The following is a 10,071-nucleotide window of genomic DNA, read 5'->3' on the forward strand; positions in this document are numbered from 1 at the left end:
GATTTGTCCTTAAATGCCCTTGCAACAAAAGTTAGTTTCTTTGTGAGCTCATTCATACTAAAGAATTAAAAAATACTATTCGTGACTTTGTCTTTTTTTTTCAGGATGTAAATGTATGTCTCTTTATATGAAAAATTATTAAATATTTTTTGTGTATCTTGCTACAGAAATGCTGTGTCCTAAACAATATCTTGCTATTTTTGGAAGAAGCACTCAAAAAGACCAAAACAAAAGACCAAAAAAACCCTTCTTCATCTAAAGACCTAACTGAATCCATTTCTGCAACAAGCTTAGAATACTTTTTTCTATTTAAAATTCTCCACTTTTCTGTAGTAAATCTAAGGGTGTTTTTTCATAAATAGAGGCCTTAAATGCATGACATAATAAAAAATCCAAATTGGTCTGCCTATCTACAAACTGTCAGAAGTAACCTGCCCAAGAGCAAGAAAAAACTTAATTCTAGCTTTTATGACACAATGAAGCAAATTTAATTAAAAAATACTTTCTTTCGTTGGAAAAAAAATAGTTCAAAATTAATTGCTAACTTTTATAAGGCATAAATAAATTGACAATGACATTTAAAAATAAATTAATAATAAAAAGTATCAAGGAAGCTGGGTTGATTTTTTTTTTTTCATTTTAATCATATTTTATTTTTCCAATTATGTGTAAAGATAGTTTTCAACATTCATTATTGTAAGATTTTGAATTTCAACATTTTTTTCTCCCTCCATTTCTAACCTTCTCCCCAATATCCTAGCAAGAAGTTTGATACAGTTTACAAGTGTACATTCATTTTTAACGTATTTCCATATTATCCCTATTAGAAAAGAAAAAATCAAAACAAAAGGGGGAAACAGCAAAAAGAAAAATTAAACAAAACAGAAAAGTGAAAATTAGATGCTTTGACCTCCATAGTTCTTTCTCTGGAGGCACATGACATTTTCCATCCCAAGTCTATTGGAATTGTCTAGAATCACTGTATTGCTGAGAAGAACTAAGTGTCATAGTTGATCATCACATAATCTTGCTGCTGCTGTGCACAATATTATTTTGGTTCTGCTCACTTCACTCAGCAACAGTTCATGTAGCCTTTTCTGAAATTAACCTAATTCATCATTTCTTATAGAATAATAGCATTCCATTACATTCATATATCATTACTTATGCAGTCATTTCTTGCCATCACAAAAAAAGCTGCTACAAACATTTTTGTACATATGGGTCCTTTTCTCTCTTTTATAATCTCTTTGGGATATAGACCCAATAGTGGCTCTGCTGGAGACACAAGTTTTATAGCTCTATTTGGTCATAGTTCCAAATTGCTCTCAAGGAAGAATCATTTTGTAGTTCTTGAATCCATTGTTTTCTTTTTAAATTCATGGAAATGTTTTTCTAAATTATCTAGGAAAGATCTAAATTATTTTCACTGAAGACTAGCTAAGACAGCAGAGAAGAAGGAAGCAATATAGCCTAACTCTCCTTAACAATTTTTTTAAAACAAAAACCTAGAAAGAACATTAGAAAAGTCATAATCAACAAAAACTCATACTGAATAATTTCTTCAGCTGAGATCAGCTCAGAGAGACACAGAGATTTCTAGGTAATGGGGACTGATGTGGCGCAAGGACCAAAGTGATGTGGCTGATGTAGACACCAGTGGTAGGCATTAAAAGCTGGGGATTGGTCATGTGAAAAATTCGCAATAGTTATTCTCTTTGGTAAAAGGTAGATTTATCTAGGGAAGAGATTACAGACAAAATGAAGGGATACAATAGACACCAGTATTGGTAAATATGAAATAGAGTTGGGAGAGCTATTTCTTCAGTGAAACTCACAATTACCTAGAAGAAAGGGAGCACCCATAAGGTTAGGACATATCCTTAACTGGCAGGCTAAATCCTGAAAGGACTTAGCATCCTAAAAGAGTTAGTTAGCTATTGGGAGAAGTGGTGTTGAGAAGCATAGTGGAGTTAGGGGAGATACCACATGGCATGGAGGGTGAAGGTAAGGAGAAAGACATCCAAGGCAGAATTCTGTGACAAATTGATCCAAAAAAGGGCAGTAGACAAGGGATTTTTATAGGAAAAATTCAGCCTTAGGGACATGATTGAGATTTCTTGGCACAATAAGACTCTTGAGACCTCTAGAAAAGATGGGTCTCAGGGGGTTGACATAACTTGGGGATTTCAAACTGAAGGACTTCCCCAGAGGGTGGGACCATGGAGCTAAACTGATTTCTTATCAGAGCCTTCTCTATTTGCCTCAGGGATCAATTCTTTAGTTTCTCTTGGTTCAATAAGGTGGGTATTCAGGACCTCATTGGGGATAATATATAGACAGACTTATGGCTGTGTAGTAGAGTATAAAGCAATTCTAGAGACACAGAGATGAACACAGAGATAAGGAAAGTAAGGCTTAAAGTAGCTAAGTGAGTTGTCAAGGATCAGAGAAATATCTACCACAAGTACCTAGAATCTACAATATTTTCCACAGGAGGAAAGAAGATATTTAAAACAATAATAAAAGTAGATTTCAAAATGTGTCTTTCCATAGCAACAATAATATCTCAGTTTTTTCCTCATGGAAAAAAATGAACATGTAACTACTGAGTTTGAGATATATTTCACTGAGATAACCAAATAATTCATATACATATACATATATACATAATCCACCTGGGCTCCTTACTAACTTCTGCTGCTCTGAGGCATAGCTGGAAGTACTCCTAGAAAGTTTCATCCTCTCTAAACACTGCCCTTCTAAGAAGCTGCCAGAGCCCAGAAACTCCGGGAACTGCTACCTCCTGACAGAAACCTGACAGAAACTAGAGCATCTTTTAGAATTGTCAGTCACATCACATTTCTAGAGTGAGAAACCTAAAGGTAGTACATCCTTCTTGCTTGATCACACTCATATACATGCACATGTACATATACTAAAAACAAATATAGAGCATTTATCAGGAGTAGTTCTTCAACCTTAATCTAATAAGTAGTAGCTTTAAATCTATCAGTATTGAGGTTAAGCCAGCAATCTGAAGTTCAGATTAAAGCTAGCATTTCCCTAAGAGAGAATTTTCTTGAATAGAGGACTATTATCACCACTATATTCTTTGTGGAATTTGGGGAGGGGGGGGAAGGGTTTTTAAAGTAGATAAATCTACCAGCTCCATATTTTGTGTGCTATGAAGTTCAGGGAGAAATTCTGCATGCCCCACCCCTGTACCTGTTCAAACAGCATGCATTGTCCTGCAGAGTTGTACTATTTCAGAACTCCCATGTCTTATGATACCACATAGCATACTTCATTGGGTACCAAACTGAGGTAGTTCTATGAGAATTGTAGTTAACATACATGCAATGCTTTTAGTTTTCAGGAAAAAATATTGTTCTATAAATCCATGATGTTATATGTTTTAGTAGTCTTTTCCAACAGGGGTTCAATGCTATCTAAGGACAAAAACAAGTATTCCATAAACTCTAGCATCAGACCTAATTTGAAAAGCTCAGTTTCAATGGATAGAAATTCCATGTTGCATCTGTGTTACTTAGTTACTTTCTGGTCACCATAAAAAGTTGCTTATCACCCCAATATTTTATTCTGTTCTTCTTAATTGCAGAAATTCAATACAATCTAACAGATGTTTATGAAGTACCTCATTTGTGCAGAGCAGTATGATAAGTTTGAGGGAAGTAGCATAAATTTAGAAAAGATTCAGTCCTTAGCCTCATGGAGCAGAAATTAGAGTGTCAAATGCTGAAGAGAAGATAAAGACTGAACAAAATCCCATGGGATTTGCTAACTAGGAGCCATCTGTAACCTTTCAGTATAGTGTTGAAGACTATTCAAATTGCAAGGAGGTGAGAGTGGATTGTGAGGAATTTTGAAGAGTTAAAGAGAGAGTGACTTAGATGCCAGAGTTTGTGGACTGTATATAAAGAAATCTTTTCCAATCTTCCCCAGTCATGAAATCTGTCCCCTCAGAAGCTTACAAGGGGAGAAGTAGGGGTCTGGGGGGAAACATTGTGGGAAAAGGGGAGAAATTATAGGTTACTTCCAGAGCCCTCTCATCATCAAGAATTCCGCACTATTCAAAAGAAGTTTTGAGATCTGGAATAAATACTTTCTTCACTTCCAATCACTATTGATTTCTGAGCCCCAAAATTATAATTATAATTCTGCCTTATAGTACCAGCCTGAGAGCTAATCTGAATCCATGTTAAAATGCTATAACCCTTTTGATTGAAGGGCAGAGCAAAGAATTTCTCCCAAAGCTTCATTTGTAAGAAGACTCCCAGTCCAGCCATCTCTTCATTTCCCAAAAGCTGCATTCTTTTGGACTGAACTCCATCATATCCTCGTACCAATACTCACTTCCCTTCTTTCTCACTTATCTTTTCAACTTCCTTGTATGTGTTGTTCTCCTCCATTAAAGTGTAAGCTCCTTGAAGGCAGGAATTATCTTTCTTTTTCATATTTATATCCCCAGTATTTAGCATATTGTTTGGCACATAGTGGGTTCTTTATAAATGTTTATAGACTGACTAATCACAGCATTTTTTTTCTCCATAAATATATCTTAATTATGTCTAGAACTTGTATGACTACCTAGAGAATCTTTGAATTTTTTTTTTTTTTTTTTTGCTGAGGTAATTGGGGTTGCCCAGGGTCACACAGCTAGGAAGTGTTAAGTATCTGAGGTCAAATTTGAACTCAGGTCCTCCTGACTTCAGGACTGGTGCTCTATTCACTACATCAACTAGCTGCTCCTGAAATTTTTTTTAAAATAATGCTTCCATATATCATCATTCAATGTAGTTACTGCATAGGTTATTTTTACTTGCTGTTCAGTTGCTTTTAGTCATGTCTATTTCTTTGTGCCCCCATTTGGGGTTTTCTTGGCAGAGATACTAGAGTGGTTTGCCATTTCCTTTTTCAGCTGATGAATAGATATAAAGTGATTTGCCCTGCTACACATAGCTATGCGTCTGTAGTTGGATTTGAACTTAGGAAGATGAATCTTAATTATCCATTGTGTCAGCTAGTTCTTCCTCATGTTTACTTAGTTGTTTTTTGTGTTTGTTTGTTTGTTTTGGTAGAAGGATGGATTCAATACTGAGGGAGAGGAATAGCATTTTTAGAAGTAACTACAATAGGGGCAGCAATTAACCTCAATTGCCTCAGCAAAAAAAAAAAAAAAAAAAAAAAAAAGAATTACAATATAATACAAAATCAAAAGCCACCAATTAGCCATTAATACTAATAATGCTACATTGTACTCCCATTTAGAATATGACCCCCTCATTCCAGCACAGAAGCAAATGGGACACTCTTTACTCCCATGAAATCAGGTCAGATTTTTGAGGATAACAGATAGGCAGTCTGGCATGATAGAACATATTGAATTCATATACAGAGGATGTTAATTTCAATTCTACCTTGGATAAATTACTTCATTTTCTGGACCTCAGGTTTCTTATTTATAACATAATAGAACTGGATTCTATGACCTCTAAGATATCTTCCTGGATCTATAAATCTATGATCCTTTGAACTTTACTAAATATGACTGAAGGATTCTCATAATTGAAAAACAAAACAAAACAAGTTTATCACACCCAACATTTGTTCCAGATGATACACAAGTCCCTGATAGGGTAGGGCAGGGGTAGGGCAAAAGGAGGAGATAAGATTATGTGTACAATCAAAACCATATTCAGTTTTCAATATACTAAAATGTTGTAATTAATTTGTGGATGAAGACATGCAATTTATTTTAATTTGCATCTTTCTCACTGATACATCAATTCAACTCAATTTGATATTGAATAGTAAGTAGATAGGTAAGTAAGCAATACTGACAGCCTTCAAATTCTCATTGAATGTCAGTTTCCTGATGGAGTTCTAGATTTTCATTAGTTATCCAGGAATACACAGCAGTAGTTCACCTGGTCCAGCCTGACAGCCTGTCCTTTATTGAGAAATCTCTGACCCTTAGGTCAGGGCTTACACTCTAAATACAATCAATAGGGTCTGCCAAAAAAAAAAAATGAGTAAACATCAGGTTTGGGGGGAGGAAAACCACTCCAGCATAGAAATTTGACTCACAAAAATGTTTTAAAGTATTCTACATAACCAGCATTTTTTGTATTTTTGCTTTTTAAGAAGCCCTAGCATGTCAGCTATTGATTTAGCTCCACTTTAGTTTCATGAATGTATATTCATTTTATGCAAAAGGACAAAGATTCCTTAAAAGGAGGTAGTTGTTAAAACTCTATTAAAACTAATACTATGAAATTAATGTAGTCAGAGAGCCTAGTAGTTTTTGAATTCCTATGAATTGGCTCCTGAAAAAAGATCATTGGACCATAGAATCATAGCTTCAGAAGAGGAGGGGATCTCAAAAACCATGGAGTCACACCCATTAATTTTATAGGTAAGAAAATGAGTCAGAGATGTGAAATAATTTATTCAAGATCACATAGACAGTAAATGCCAGAGATGGGATTTGAACCCAAGGCCAGTATAAACTTATTGTTGGCTTTAGCTTTAAAATCAATATAGGCTAAGGATATTGCAACAAAAAGAAAATCTTATTTAGTTGTATTTCATCCTACTAGAGGCAGTGTACAAAGAGAATAAAAGGACTAGCATTTTATAAAGTACTTGTTATTTCATTTTATCTTCACAACACCCAACCTAGGAGGAAGGTACTATGATTATCCCATTTCATAGATGAGGCAACTGAGGCAAACAAAGGTAAAATGACTTGCTAGGGTCACACAGCTAGGCTCCTTAAATTCAAAAGCAAAATAAACTTGCATGCTGTCCATATAAACAACAGAACAAAAATGTTGGATCGATAAAGACACTGAACATTAAACAACCACTAAAGTGAGGCTACATGTTGGAGTAGACATAACATATATGTTGTGATTGAAAAACTAATACTAAGTCCTGACTTAGCCACACACTGGCTATTTGTTCTAGAAGTCACCTGTTAAATGCTATTAACACTGTCTACTTTATGGGGTTAAATGTTTATACATTCTATAAATGCTATGTGTATAAATGTATGTGCAGTATCTACCTATATACAGACACATGTACATGTATGTTGTATATATGTATTTACATGTCTATGTGTGACATGTATGTGTACGTGTGCATGTGGTGCTATAAGCATGTATGTGTGCAAATATACTTATGTAAACGCTACCTTTTGATTAAATTAAATAAATATTTATAAAGCATTCATCATAATACTGTGACAGACACTGAAGATATGAAAGTAAAAAATGAAGCAATTCCTTGTTCTGCAGGGCCTTACTGGACTCTAAAAGGATATAACTCATTCACAGATAAGTACATACAAAGTAACACAGGGATAGAGTTCAAGGTCTACACTAACTGGAGAACAGAGAAGGTCACACCTCAGGAGTGGTACTTTGAAAGAAGATGGGAATTTTTTTTTTTTTTTAATGAGGCAATTGGGGTTAAATGACTTGTCCAGCTCACCCACACAGCTAGTAAGTGTTAAGTCCTTGAGGTAATACCTCAGGTCCTCCTAACTCCAGGGCTGATGCTCTCTCCACTGCACCATCTAGCTGCCTTGGAAGATGGAAATACTAAGAAGGAAAGTTTAGGAGAGATGGCATTCTAGATCTGTGGGATGGCTTGTGCTAAGAGCACTGAGGTGGGGGCTAGGATAGCAGTAACATAGATCACAGAGCACTTTGGTTGGAAAGGAGAGTATGGGAAAGGGAATAAGATCAGAAAAGTAGGTGTAATAAAGACTGCAGAGAGTTTTAAATGTCAGGCTGATGGATTTGTGTTTTCTCTAAGTGACAAATTGAATGTCACTTATTGAGTCACTAATTGAATGGGAAGTGACATGGTCTGATTTGTGTTTTATAAATTAATATTCATCAATTTAGCAGCTGTCTTTGGAACATGGATTGGAAAGAGGAAGCAGGGAGATCAATTAGGTCATTGTAATCCTCTGCTGATGAAGAGCTAATGGAAGAAAACAAGCATTTATTAAGTACCTACTATATGCCAGGCACTGTGCTAAATAAATATTTTACAAATATCATTTCATTTGATCCTCAAAAGAACTGAAATCATCCTGTTGGTCATTTCTTACAGAACAATAATCCATAACATTCATATACCACAATTTATTCAGCCCTTCTCCAATTGATGGGCTCAGTTTCCAGTTTCTGGCCACTACAAAGAGGGCTGCCACAAATATTCTTGCACATACAGGTCCCTTTCCCTGAAGAAGATATTTTAAAATATAGTCTGGGTTGCATTCTAGAATTCAGCACTTGTGTCTCTGATGGGAGGAACCTGAAATTGTCCTCTCTGACTTCAGAGGGAAGCCATGGGGTAAACTCTTGAGTAACTCCTCTGGAAGAGGCCTGCCTCAGGGAATCAAGATAAAGTGGTTTAATTTTGTTATGTTGATGGTGACTAAGTGTATCCTCCATTGAGTTGAAAATTAGTCCAGGACCACTCCTAGTAGCTGGAATTTAAGTGGTCTCATTCAACTGAAAATCTAGGCCTGGGGGCAGTGACATTGAAGGAATCTCATTCAATTGATCTCTTATAAAAAAGGCAATTTTAAAGTCATAAATTGCAGAATGTGTGAAGCAAGATTATTCCTTGTCAAGATCTCTCTCTCTCCTTGGCATAGCTGCTTGCCAGGACTCCTATCTGCTGTGAAGACATTTTCTTCTCCGTGATAACTCCTTTTATTTCTCTGCCAGGATTTCTCTACTAGCACCTTTATTTCTCTGCCAGGATTTTGCCACTGAGTCTTTCAAGCAAAAGCTGACTTCTCAGTGCCAATAGAACTTCCTTTTTGCCACTAATATTTGGGGTTCGTGAATTCTTTCACATTGGACCTGGAGCCACCAGAAGGGGATTCTCACATCTCATCTCTCTGCACTGCCACTAACCACATCATCGCAATCCCCTTTCTCCTTAATCACACTCCTTTAAGCAACCAATATATAATATATATAATACTAGATATATACTTATAAATATAAATAATACTATATAATAGCTAGTGAGCTTCTTGAGAGTGGAGACTATTTTTGCCCCTTTTTTGTTTGTATCCCAGGGATTTAAAACACTAAGTATTAACACTAAGTAGGTGCTCAATAACGCAATAAAAGTTTATTGAGATCTATATCAAGAATTCAAAAGGAATAGGCAATCTAGGCTGGAATCTTCTGGAGATTGTCTTTAGGTAGGTCAAAAAACTAGTCAGTTTGGGATAGGAAAAACATCATTAATATTCTTAGTACCCATTAAATTTTAGGTTATCACCTTTAATCCATCATCTACTGAAAGTTTTCTTTGTTCTGGCCTTTCAACGGCTTTTCCAAGGAGTCTAAAAAAGGCTTCAGAGAAAATTATCACTTCTCAATATTTCTTGAAAACTAAAAAGATTTTAAAATTTGTTTCTACAAACCATGATCCTAGATTTTAGTGTGTAACAGGACATGTGTTCTTTAGCCTCCCTAGGTTACTATGCAATTGTTCATCAAATGGGAAATTAGAAAATAAGAATTAATGCAACAGAATATATATTTTCTATCCATTGCTTCTGCAACCATAAAAAGGACTAAATGGTAATGAAATACATAGAGAAATAAGTAAGAGCTAATTATTAATGTATAGCTTTAAGGTTGACAGGTTTTTATATATCTATATCTATCTATCTAAACTTCATTTGATCCTCTCAATCCTGTGAAAGTAGGCACACGGATAATATTTTCTCCTTTTTATAGATGATGAAATTAAGGCTCTGATAAAGTATACCCACAGACTTATCACGTATCAGAAGCTGTATTCAAGTTCAGTGATTGCAAATCCTCACAAAATCGGAAGAGTGAGAGGTGTAAATAAAGGGTTGCTAGAAAAGAAAATTAGGAAAGACAGAGAAAAAGAAAAGAAAGAAATAGAAACAGAAAAGAAAAAATAAAGATAGGGAGTTGTAGGAAACCAACAGAGAGGGATAAGAACCAATAAGTCTGGGTTTGGGGGAGGAGGAAC

Source organism: Sarcophilus harrisii, chromosome 6 (assembly GCF_902635505.1).
Source record: "Sarcophilus harrisii chromosome 6, mSarHar1.11, whole genome shotgun sequence".
Lineage (NCBI taxonomy): Eukaryota > Metazoa > Chordata > Mammalia > Dasyuromorphia > Dasyuridae > Sarcophilus > Sarcophilus harrisii.